The sequence below is a fragment of the Equus quagga genome, chromosome 13, assembly GCF_021613505.1.
Source record: "Equus quagga isolate Etosha38 chromosome 13, UCLA_HA_Equagga_1.0, whole genome shotgun sequence".
In the NCBI taxonomy this organism is placed as follows: Eukaryota; Metazoa; Chordata; class Mammalia; order Perissodactyla; family Equidae; genus Equus; species Equus quagga.
Genome location: NC_060279.1, coordinates 32,213,570 through 32,226,117, shown reverse-complemented (window position 1 = coordinate 32,226,117; position 12,548 = coordinate 32,213,570). Strand labels below are relative to the sequence as shown.

The 12,548-nt window shown below is 38.0% G+C and overlaps 1 protein-coding gene across 5 annotated transcripts in view; it reads left to right on the top strand.

Moving 5' to 3' along the window:
• The window catches only part of ATF6 (activating transcription factor 6), a 215,404-nt gene that overhangs the window by 75,425 nt on the left and 127,431 nt on the right, over positions 1-12,548 (top strand). The gene's annotated exons all lie outside the window — the stretch shown is intronic.

Here is a 12,548-nt window from a genome sequence, read left to right as displayed (position 1 = left end):
TGCACAGTCATTATACTAACTCATACTGTGGCTCTGAGTCATCTCTTCATGTACTCGGAAATTTTATTTTTCCAAAATTAATGAAAAGGGACATTGAATGATGCAAAAACACTCATGCCAAAAATCTAAAAGTTCCTACCAACAATAATTTTCTCATACCCTTGTACATTTGGCCATTACAGGGACTGTCAAATTCCTTTCTTAATATTTCTGGTATCAGTTGTACTGAGATCATCTTGGATTCTGGCAGTAAAATAGAGCTCCTTCATTTCTTTCAAATATTAATAAAAACAAGAGAAATGTAAATGCAGTTATTGAGTTGGTTAAAATTAGGTTCTGTGGGTCATTTCATAGGTTCAAGCACTTACCATTTTTTTCAGCTGAATTAGACAGTTAATTTGTCTGTAATTTACCTTAAGAGAAATTTCATTTTAAGACTTAAAAAAAAATCTACAGAGAATGGGGGCCAAATGACAACAACCAAAAACAAACAAGTGAAAAACTTTAAAAGATCCTCTACAAAATTTCTTTCCTTTTCTTTTTCTCTCTCTTTCTTTCATTTTTTTCTCAGTTATTTTGTTGAGATTATAATGGTTTATAACGTGTAATTTCAAGTGTACACTATTATTTATTATATTCTGTATAAACTATATCCTACTTGCCACCAATAGTCAAATTTTTATCCATCACGATATGTATGTGCCTCTTTACCCCTTTACGTTACCCCCCAAACCCTTTCCCCTCTGGTAACCACTAATCTGTTCTCTTTATCCACGTTTTTGTTTCTCTTCCACATATGAGTGAAATTATACAGTGTTTGTCTTTCTCTGTCTGGCTTCTTTTGCTTAACATAATACCCTCAAGATCTGTCCATGTTGTTGCAAATGGGACGATTTTATCTTTTTTATGGCTGAGTAGTATTCCATCATATATATATACAACATCTTCTTTATCCATTCATCAGTTCCTGGGCACTTGGGTTGCTTCCATATCTTGGCTATTGTGAATAATGCTGCAATGAACATAGGGGTGCATAAGTCTCTTTGAATTGTTGATTTCAAGTTCTTTGGATAAATACCCAGTAGTGGGATAGCTGGATCATATAGTATTTCTATTTTTAATTTTTGAGAAATCGCCATACTGTTCTCCATAGTACATTCCCACCAGCAGTGTGTGAGGGCTCTCTTTTCTCCACATCCTCTCCAACATTTGTTTTTTTTTGTCATGGTAATTATAGCCATTCTGACAGGTATAAGGTGATATCTCATTGTAGTTTTGATTTGCATTTCCCTGATAACTAGTGAGTTGAACATCTTCTCATGTGGCTGTTGGCCATCTATAGATCTTCTTTGGAAAAATATCTCTTCATATCCTTTGCTCATTTTTTGATTGAGTTATTTTTTTTGTTGTTGAGTTGTATGAGTTCTTCATATATTTTGGAAATTAACCCCTTGTCGTGTATATGATTTGCAAATATTTTCTCCCATTTGGTCTTTCTGTTTTGTTCCTGGTTTCCTTTGCATTGCAGAAGCTCTTTAGTCTGATGTAGTCCCATTTGTTTATTTCTTCTTTTGTTTCCCTTGCCCAAGTAAACACGGTATTCATAAAGATGTTTCTAAGACCAGTGTCAATGAGTTTACTGTCTATATTTTCTTATAGGAATTTTATGATTTCAAGTCTTACATTCAAGACTTTAATCTATTTTGAGTTAAGTTTTGTGAATGGTGTAAGATAATGGTCTACTTTCATTCTTTTGCATGTGGCTGTGCAATTTTCCTTTTATTGAAGAGACTTTCCTTTCTTCATTGTATGTTCTTGGCTCCTTTGTTGACGATTAGCTGTCTGTAGATGCACGGTTTTATTTCCAGGCTTTCAGTTCTGTTCCATTGATCTGTGTGTCTCTTTTTGTGCCAGTACCATGCTGTTTTATTATAGCTTTGTAGTACATTTTCAAGTCAAGGATTGTGATGCACCCAGCTTTGTCTTTTTTTCTCAGGATTTCTTTGGCTATTTGGGGCCTTTTGTTGTTCCATATAAATTTTAGGATTCTTTATTCTCTTTCCATGAAGAATGTCATTGGGTTTCTGATTGAGATTGCATTGAATCTGTAGATTGCTTTAGGTGATATAGACATTTTAACTATATTTATTCTGCCAATCCATGAGCATGTAATATCTTTCCATTTCTTTATGTCTTCTTCAATTTTTTTCTTTAATGTCTTATGCTTTTCAGTGAATAGGTCTTTCACCTCCTTGGTTAAATTTATTCCTAGATTTTTTTCCTTTTTGTTGCAATTATAAATAGAATTTTATTCTTAACTTCTCTTTCTGCTAGTTCATTATTAGTGTATGGAAATGCAGCTGATTTTTGTAAGTTGATTTTGTATCCTGCAACTTTGCTGTAGTTGCTGATTATTTCTAATAGTTTTCTGGTGGATTCTTTAGGGTTTTCTATATACAGAATCATGTCGTCCCCCCAAAAAGTGAGAGTTTCACTTCTTCCTTTCCAATTTGGATAGCTTTTGTTTCTTTTTCTTTCCTAATTGCTCTGGCCAAAACCTCCAGTACTATGTTGAGTAAGAGTGGTGAGAGTGGGCACCCTTGTCTTGTTCCTGTTTTCAGAAGGATGGCTTTCAGCTTCTCACCACTAAGTATGATGTTGGCTCTGGGTTTGTCATATATGGCCTTTATCATGTTGAGGTACTTTCCTTCTGTAACCATTTTATTGAGTTTTGTATCATAAATGGATGTTTGATCTTGTCAAATGCTTTCTCTGCATCTATTGAGATGATCATATGATTTTTATTCCTCATTTTGTTAATGTGGTGTGTCACATTGATTGACTTGCAGATGTTGAACCATCCCACTTGATCATGGTGTATGATCCTTTTGCTGTATTTGGTTTGCCAATATTTTGTTGAGGATTTTTGCATCTCTGTTCATCGTGACATTGTCCTGTAATTTTCTTTCTTTGTGTTGTCATTGTTGGTTTTGGTATCAGGATAACGTTGGCCTCGTAGAATGAGTTAGGAAGTGTTCTATCCTCTTCAATTTTTTGGAATAGTTTGAGAAGGATAGGTATTAAATCTTTGAATGTTTGGTAGAATTCTCCAGAAAAGCATCTGGTCCTGGACTTTTGTGAGAGGTTTTTGATTACTATTTCAATCTCTTTACTTGTGATTGGTCTATTCAGATTCTCTATTTTTTCTTGATTCAGTTTTGGAGGTTGTATGAGTCTAAGAATTAATCTATTTCTTCTGGGATATCTAATTTGTTGGCATATAGTTTTTCATAGTATTCTCTTTTAATCCTTTGTATTTCTGTGGCATCCATTATAATTTCTCCTGTTTCATTTCTCATTTTATTTGTCTGAGCCTTCTCTCTTTTTTTCTTAGTGGGTCTGGCTAAGAGTTTGTCAATTTTGTTTATCTTCTCAGAGAACCGGTTCTTAGGTTCATTCATCCTTTCTACTGATTTTTAGTCTCTATTTCATTTATTTCTGCTGTCATTTTTAGTATTTCCCTCCTTCTGCTGATTTTGGGCTTTGATTGTTCTTCTCTTTCTGATTCTGTTAGTTTAAGATTACTTATTAGAGATTTTTCTTGTTTGTGGAGGTGGGCCTGTATTGCTGTTAATTTCCCTCTTAGAACTGCTTTTGCTGCATCCCATAAGAGTTGGTATGTTGTGGTTTCATTTTCATTTGTCTCCAGGGAGTTTTGATTTTCCCTTTGATTTCTTCATTGAGCCAATGATTGTTCAGTAGCATGTTGTTTGGTCTCCACATATTTGTGGCTTTCCCAGCTTTTTTCCTGTAGTTGATTTCTAGTTTCAAAGCATTGCGGTCAGAAAAGATGCTTGATGTGACTTCAGTCTTCTAAAATTTGTTGAGGTTTGTCTTGTTTCCCAACATATGGTCGATCTTTGAGAATGTTCCATGTGCACTTGAGAAGAATGTGTATTCTGCTGTTTTTGGATGGAATGTTCTATATATATTTATTAAGTCCATCTGGTCTAGTGTTTCATTTCAGACCATTGTTTCCTTGTTGACTTTCTGTCTGGATGATCTATCTATTCATGTAAGTGGGGTGTTGAGGTCCCCTTCTATTATTGTGTTGCTCTCCATTTCTCCCTTTAGGTCTGTTAGTAGTTGCTTTATATACTTTGATGCTCCTGTGTTAGGTGCATAAATACTTGTAAGTTTTATTTCCTCTTCGTGGAATGTCCCTTTTATCATTATATACTGCCCCTCCTTGTCTCTTGTTGTCTTTTTTATCTTGAAGTCTACTTGTCTGATATAAGTATAGGAACACCTGCTTTCTTTTGCTTGCCATTTCCTTGAAGTATTGTCTTCCCTCCCCTCACTCAGAGCCTATTTTTGTCTTTAGAGCTGAGATGTGTTTCCTGGAGTCATCATATTGTTGGGTCTTGTTTTTTAATCCATCCAGCTACTCCATGTCTTTTGATTGGAGAATTCAATCCATTTACATTTAGAGTGATTGTTGATATATGAGGGCTTAATGCTACCATTTTATCTCGCTTTCCAGTTGTTCTATATTTCTATTGGTTCTCTTCCCTTGTGTTTCTGACTGCCATTTCAGTTTGGTGGTTTTCTGTTATGGCTTTCTCTTTATCTGTGATTGTGGTTCTATTCTGATTCTTTGTTTAGCAGTTACCATGAAGTTTGTATAAAAGATCTCCTAGAATGTAGTTCACTTTCTGATATCCTCTTATCTCCATTAGCCTAAGCAGGTTCCATCCCATTCCTCTTCCCTTTCTGAGTTATTGTTGTCACAAATTATTCTGTTTTGTGAGTTTGTGACTAAATTGAAGTGTTTATAGTTATTTTTGATGCTTTCCTTCCCTTTTTTATGTTATAATTGTTTGCTAACTTGCTGTTGTAGAGAGCTGCAATTTTCTGATTTTGTCTCTCTCTTTATCTCCTTGCTGAACGCTTCATAGACCTTTGCCTTTTTGTGTCAAGTATGAAGGATTTCTTCATCATTTCTTGTAAGTGACATCTAGTGGCAATGAACTCCCTCAGCTTTTGTTTATCTGGGAAAGCTTTTATTTCTCCATTGTATCTGAAGGACAGTTTCTCTACATAAACTATTCTTGGCTGAAAGTTTTTGTCTTTCAATATTTTAAATATATCATTCCTTTCTCTCCTAGCCTGTAAGGTTTCTGCTGAGAAATCTGCTGAAATCCTGATAGGTTATTTTCTTCTGCCTTTCTGCCCTTAATATTTTTTCTTTGTCATTGACTTTTGCCAGTTTTACTATCATATGCCTTGGAGGTCTTTTTGCATTGATGTAATTAGGAGTTCTCTTGGCTTCATGTACTTGTAAGTCCAGTTCCTTTGCCGGGTTTGGGAAGTTCTCGGCTATTATTTCTTTCCACAAGCTCTCTGCTCCTTTCTCCCTCGCTTCTCCCTCTGGAATACCAATAATCCTTATGTTGCTTTTCCTAATTGGGTCAGATATTTCTCAAAGATTTCCTTCATTTCTTTTTAGTCTTAGTTCTCTCTCCTCCTCTGCCTGAAGCAGTCCTATATTTGTGTCCTATAAATTACTAATTCTGTCCTCCATAATGTCAGCTCTGTTTTTTAGGATTTCTAAATTGTTTTTTATCTCATTCATTGTATTCTTCATCTCTAGAATTTCTGTTTGTTTTTTTCAGTTTCAATCTCTTTTGTGAAGAATTCCTTCTGCTCATTAATTTCCTGAGTTCATTGAACTGTCTGAGTTTTCTTGTAACTCATTGAGTTTCTTTATGACCACTATTTTGAATCTCTGTCACTTAGATTATAAATTTCTGTCACTTCAGGATTGGTTTTGGAGACGTGTCCTGTTCCTTGAGACTCTAGAGTGTCAATGTGTTTCTTCATGGTGTTTGAAGTGATCCTTTGCTGGTGCATAGTGGTAGTATCAGGTCGCAGATTCTGTCTTCCTTCACTTGGGGGGGGCAGGAGCCATGTATTCTTATCCCGTCCTGTCTCCTGGAAGTTGTGCTGATAAGGCTCACCTGTGTTTTCCTGCTGACTGCCACCATTTGGCCAGTCACACACAGGCACTCTGGTGCAGATCTGCTGCCTTGGCCAGGGACCAGCTGAGCAGGTGCACTAGGCCAGCAGGGAGGGGTGCTTCCTTTCATACATGCACGAGCCCGCTCTGCACTCACAGGTGGTTCACCTGGGCTGCTGCACTTGGGGGGCTGCCCACACAGTGGCTGAGCCATGCCACTAGGTGTGGAGTGTTCCTGCAGGCCAGGCATTACACCAAAGGCAAAAGTGTTTGCACACAGTCTTGCCTGTTCACCTGCTGCCTCTTACAGTTTCGTGCCGGCTGCTGCATGAGGACCTACAACCTAGATCGCTGCTGCTGGGGAGGAGGAGGGGATCTGCTCACCTTCTTCCAGTGCTTCCCAGTGATCCAGTACCCCCACCTTCAGATGTTTGGCTGTGTGGGTCTCTCAGACATCCTGTTGTGCTTTGTAGGGAATCCTCTGTTGTTTAATGAATGTCCATTTAGTTGTAACTAAGTGGAGAGAGACTAAGGGAACAGCTCACTCCGCCATGATGCTAATGTCACTCCCAAAATTTCTTAATATATTACTTCACAAAATACATTGTGGGGCAATGAGTAGATTATAAAACTGAGACTCACAGAATGGATTCTAATTTTTGCCTCTTCTCCCACTTACTCCCTTGTTTAGAATACTTTGTCGACTCTGTATAATGGAAGTATCATGAAGATCATTTTTGTGAAGTCCATTGAATGAGATCTGAATGAGCCCTTTGGCTAAAAAAGGGTAGAAGTTACTAAAGTAGCTATGGTTAAAGATATATTGTCATTACACTGTGATAATCATTACTAATGTGAACAGTGGGGATAATAGTGATCACTTCTGAGCCAAACCAATCAACATTAAAACCGATTTCTATCCTGTGTAGCTGCTAAGTGATTATACCACAGTCTAAGTACAGATGGAATAGACTAAGCTGACAGTTAAACTCAAGGCATTTGCTTGTAACAGCCATAAATTGTGAATTGAAATGCCAGTTTCTTGGTAGTAGTAAAATCATTGAAAGAACAATGATCAATAGAAGGGCTCTTAAAAAATTAATAATTTTGAATAATTTACTTTATAAATCACCCATAAACCATACACATGGTTTTTGATTGTATCCTTCCACATCCCTCCCATCTAAGTCTAACTCTCCCATCCTTCTCCCCAAGCTGTCCACTTCTGTTGGATTCATTGTGAAAAACTATAACTTTTAGGGAATTGAGGTAGGAAAGATATTTATGAAAAACAAGATTAGTTTAAAATAGTAGTTCTCAAACATTGGCTTGTATCAGAGTTGCCTGGATAACCATTTGAAACACAGATTGTTGGTACAACCCCTGGAGTTTCTGGGTGAGTAGGTCTGGGATGGGGCCTAAGAATTTGCATTTCTAACCAGTTATCAGGTGATGCTAATGCTGCTGGTCCCATTACCATATTTTGAGAATCACTGCTAGAGGAAGGTGCAGTCTGAACCAGAGGAACTAAGAAAGTGTGTTAATTGCTAGTTGACAGGATTCAAGGAAGGAAAAGGGTGGAAGCTACTCCTAGAGGCCACAGCAGCCACTTTGACTTGGCAGTTAACTATGAGAGCTATGGAGAGAGCCTCCCTAAAGGCCTAAGACCCCTAGACAGGAAGTAGGAAAGCAGAGGAACTGTTGTAGGAATCTCTTGTTTTTCTGGAAGTAGTAATCACCAAGTAGTCTAGATTAATAGGAGACAAATATAATACCAGTTTTGTTTTGTTTTGTTTTGTTTTTGAGGAAGATTAACCCTGAGCTAACATCTACCACCAATCCTCCTCTTTTTTGCTAAGGAAGATTGGCCCTGAGCTAACATCTGTGCCCATCTTCCTCCAGTTTCTTCCTCCAGACACGTGCCACAGCATGGCTTGATATGTGGTGCGTAGGTCTGTGCCCAGGATCCAAACCAGTGAACCTGGGCCGCTGAAGCAGAATGTATGAACTTAACTGCTATGCCACTGGGTGGCCCCTAATACCAGTTTTTAAAAGAAAGAAGGTAGATTTCCCCGTTAGACCTGGGAGTTTAACATAAATCTTAGAGAAGATTCTGAGATGGAAAGGGAGATGATAACTGCGAGCCAAAATTAAAACAAGGAAACATACCAGTTTTGTTTCTTTTGTTGGATAAATTGCTAGACTTAGTGATATTGTAGCAGGCAAGGCCATCCCTAATCTAGCCTTGCATTATTGTTAGTCTCCTTCCTTTCCCTTCTCTCTCTGAGACGATCTTCTTCCCACTGTGTGTTTACACATCCACATATCCACCCACACAGCCTCTCCTGCTTTCCTGCACTTCCCCAACAGAACATGCTCTCTTAAGACTGTGTCCTTTTTTCACATGGTAGTCTATCTGCATGAAATGCCTTCCCTCTTCCCATCCTCGTTTTCTACCTGTTTGTTTACTACTTGTCATTTAAGATAACTTCATGATCCTCTTGATAGAGATCAAGTGCCCTGGCTATATACTTCTATAGCATTCAGCACTAACCTCTATTATGACATTAATCACTCTATTATCTTTTATCTGTATCACCTCCCCACACAGATACACATTCAAATCTGTAATTTGATTTTTATCTTTGAATCTTTAGCATCACTTATGGTTCCTGGAACATAAAAGGTGTTGAGTACGTGTTGAATAAATGAGTGAATCAATCATTCATTCTGGAACATGCTGTCAACATAATGCAATGATGGTATTCCAATCCTGGATCCAAATCCTGGCTTTATGAGTTACCCAGAGCATGTATGATTCTGATACCAATTCCAATGTGTGTTCTTTTCCATACCACTAAGCAATTCTGTAACACTGGCTAGGTGTCCTACAGTTCACCTCAATTTTGACAGTGTCTACCTGTGATAGTGTCCGATCCCACAGGCTCAATCCTACAAGAGTGCCCCCCACTCCAAACCTTCAGATGCCAGTTGTAAGTCCAAGTTGTCACCTGTGCTTCTGACCAACTGGTTATAAATCTGAGGTTCCTGCAACCTCCTCCTCAGGTTCAAATAATTTGCTAAAGTAGCTCACAGTACTCAGAGAAACAGTTTATTTACTAGAGTACCAGTTTATTATAAAAGGGTATAACTCAGGAACAGCCAAATGAAGAGATGCATAGGGTAAGGTATGGGAAAAGGGCAAGGAACTTCCATACCCTCTCCAAGAGCTCCACTCTCCCTGAATCTATACCTTTTCACCACCTTGGAAGCTTTCCAAACCCCTTCCTTTTGCATTTTTATGGAGGCTTCATTACATGGGCATGAGTGATTAAATCATTGCTATTGTGATTGAACTCAATCACCAGCCCCTTTGCCCTCCCAGGAGGTAGGAGTGGAGGGTGGGACTGAAAGTTACAATGCACTGTTCATATAGTTGTTTCATCTGGTGACCAGCCCCTATCATCCATACATAACCTAAGATCCTTTCAAAAGTCATCTTATTAACATAGCAAAAGACACCTTTATGACTCTTGTCATTTAGGAAATTCCTAGGGTTTTGGGAGTTCTGTGCTGGGAAAAGGTCAAAGACCTTTTGGATTTCTTATTATAAATCACCATATTACAGCATGATCTTGGGCAAACTGTTTAAACTTTTTGAGCCTCAAATTCCTTTGAGCTTTTATTCCTTAGTACATAATAGGTGTTTAAAAAATGGTATCTGCTGTTATACTGTATTTGTATCTTAGAAGAACATTTAGCAGTCTTGTAATATTTTTATGGTCAAGATGGGAAATTTTGGATTAGGTGATATTGATAGTGAACCTCTTAATCTCAGGTTCTTGTGCCTGATGCATAGTAAGCCAATCACTGAGACACTGGTGCTTGGAAGTAGAGAAAGGTTTATTCAAATTGGCCAAAATGAGAAGGCGGGAGAATAGGATCTCTCAAATCTACCTTAGCAAAAGAAGGAAGCAGGGGATCTTTATAGAGCTAAGGGGCTTGGGAGGTGGAGTTTCAGAGCAAAGGGGAAGTCTGTGTTTCTCTCACTCCAGATAAGCCCATGGGCAACTGGACTTCTTGGTGTCAGCCGCAGGTGGGGACTGGTTATCTGGTAGTCATAACTTCCTTAAAGGCATTCTTTTTCTTCTGCAAAGCAAGCTCATAAATCCTTGTGATCCTGGAGTCACCCCTCTGGTTTAACAAGAAAACAACAAATTAAGAAGCTGTAATGTGTGGGCTGTGAAGGAAGGATTTGGTCTCAACAATACATCTAATGGGGACTAAGGTTATTTATTAACTTCTTTTCTCTGCATATATGTTGGGAACAAGGTCGAAGGGTCACCATGTTCTTATCAAATATTTGCAGTAACCCTCAGGTACCCAGCTTCAGTATTACAATTAAATCATAAGTGGTTTAACTTACATTTTTACAAACTTGGAGGGTCCTCCCTAGGGGCACGATCCAGGGGCAGGGCTCAATTTCTTTGCCCTGTTCTTTTCAATATTTTCATAACACCTCAGTTGAGGATGTTGATGGCATGCTGATCCTTGCTTGGAAGGAGAATTTCTTTTGCAAATTGGGATCCTAAAAGTTCTTGAATGGTATTTTAAAAGGAATTGATGTAAATTATTCAGCTGGACCAAAAAGCTCAATTATATAAATTCAGAATTGGAAGTGGGAGAGGAAGGGAAGGGAAACTAATAGTCCAAAATCAGTTTGTGAGAAAAGAGTTGGAATTTTAATTAAACTGGGCTCAATATAAATAGAGTACGATGCAACTATGATGTAGGCCAGAAAGGCCTACATGATATTAGGCCATTGGTGGAAGAATAATGTCTAGAACATGGGAAGGAATTGCCCTGTTCCATCCTGTAATGGTCACACCACCTGAGAAGTACTGTGGACACCACCTCTGAGAAGCATATTGACGGGGAAGTGACCAAAGATGCTTAAGGAACTTAAGACTGTGCTGTAAAGAGGAACATGTAGAAGAAACTATAGTCTTGAAAAGGAAGGCCTAGGGTAGGAGCTAGGGGATGTTAGATATCTTTGGACATTGGAAGAAGGCTTGCTAAGACTTGTTCTGAAGAGCTGTGGAGTCCAGAACTAGTACTAAAAGGTGGGCGTTATAAAGCACATTTGTAGTTAAACGAAGAGGAAACTCTTTTAAATAGATAGGATGGTAGAGCTCCTCTAGTCGTAGGAGGGATTGAAGGAGCACTTCCACCAAGCAGGAATGTCATTATATGGATATTTCACTAATACAATGGATGAGTTGTAGGAGTTGAGATTCTGTATCAGGGTTGACTTGACTGAGATTCTGTGTAGGAATTGAATTAATTGAGATTCTGTAAACTGAGGCTAAGTTCTTAACTTTGATTTTGTTTACAGTGTACTTTCCTAAGTAGAATTTTTGGTACCATACTTGAAAGACTTAAAAAGTAAACACTTGTTAAAAAAAACTAAGTTTCAAAAAGAAAAAAGAAATAGGTCTCCGGTTATCACCACATTCTTCAATTTGCCTTCCCTACAAAACTGGTATTGTTTACAGCTTCTCTCATGTTTTCTTAAATACTCACCAAGCTGAGTTTTCCTGTTTCGGTTAGACATTCACTAAGCCTCTTACCTCATTTGCAGCGGGGTTTATACTGCTTGTGACCACTCTGGTAAACATTCTGTCTGAAAGATATAATTGTAACAAAATGTAGCCTCGGTTGTAGCAAAAATAAGTTTCATGCAAGGGCCATAATTTGGTGGTACACCTTTGAAGAGTTTGCAGTGTGCCAAAGTACCACAGCATACTGTGTGACAACCACTGGATGGCAGTGATTCTGGGGGTAAAGAATTGAGAAGAATGGCAAATACAATCAGAGACCAGAAGGAGATTCTATAGAGATGTACCTGCTTCCTGTTTCCCCCTAACACCAGTTTCCCCTCATTTGGAGGCAAACTACGATACCCCAAAGAACTCCTTTTCTCTTAGAATCCCTGGGCCCTTAACTTGTGACCCTCTTTGATCCATCCTTACTTTCCTCCTCCCTCTAAATAGAATCTGGTATCGTTTCTTTTGTGTTACCCTAGGGAGATTCCCTTTGTGTTGAATTTCAAGAAGATTATGAGTAGTGTAAATTATGTGAGTGGTATTATAAAATGAAGCACATACACACAAACTGTTTTATTGATGAGCCAAATTTCTAAGCCCATGATTAATGAGTTATGTGTTAAAAACCTCTTACATACAAATATACATATTTGTTTGCTCCAAATACTTATGCCCATCAAGAGGACGTATGTTGATGAATGAAAGTATTAGGGAGAGTGGGGATAAAGAAGTAAATAGGAAATTTTTACATGTAAATAAAAATGGAAATATTTTTTAAATAATTTTTTGTTAGCTTTGTTTGATAGCCTACCTTCTGGGATTGTGAAAGGCTAATGAATCTGGCTGTGATAAAGAGAGTAATGCCCATATCATTTGAAGTATTCCCTCACTGAAAACAGTTTGCAGCATCCAGGAGGATTTCT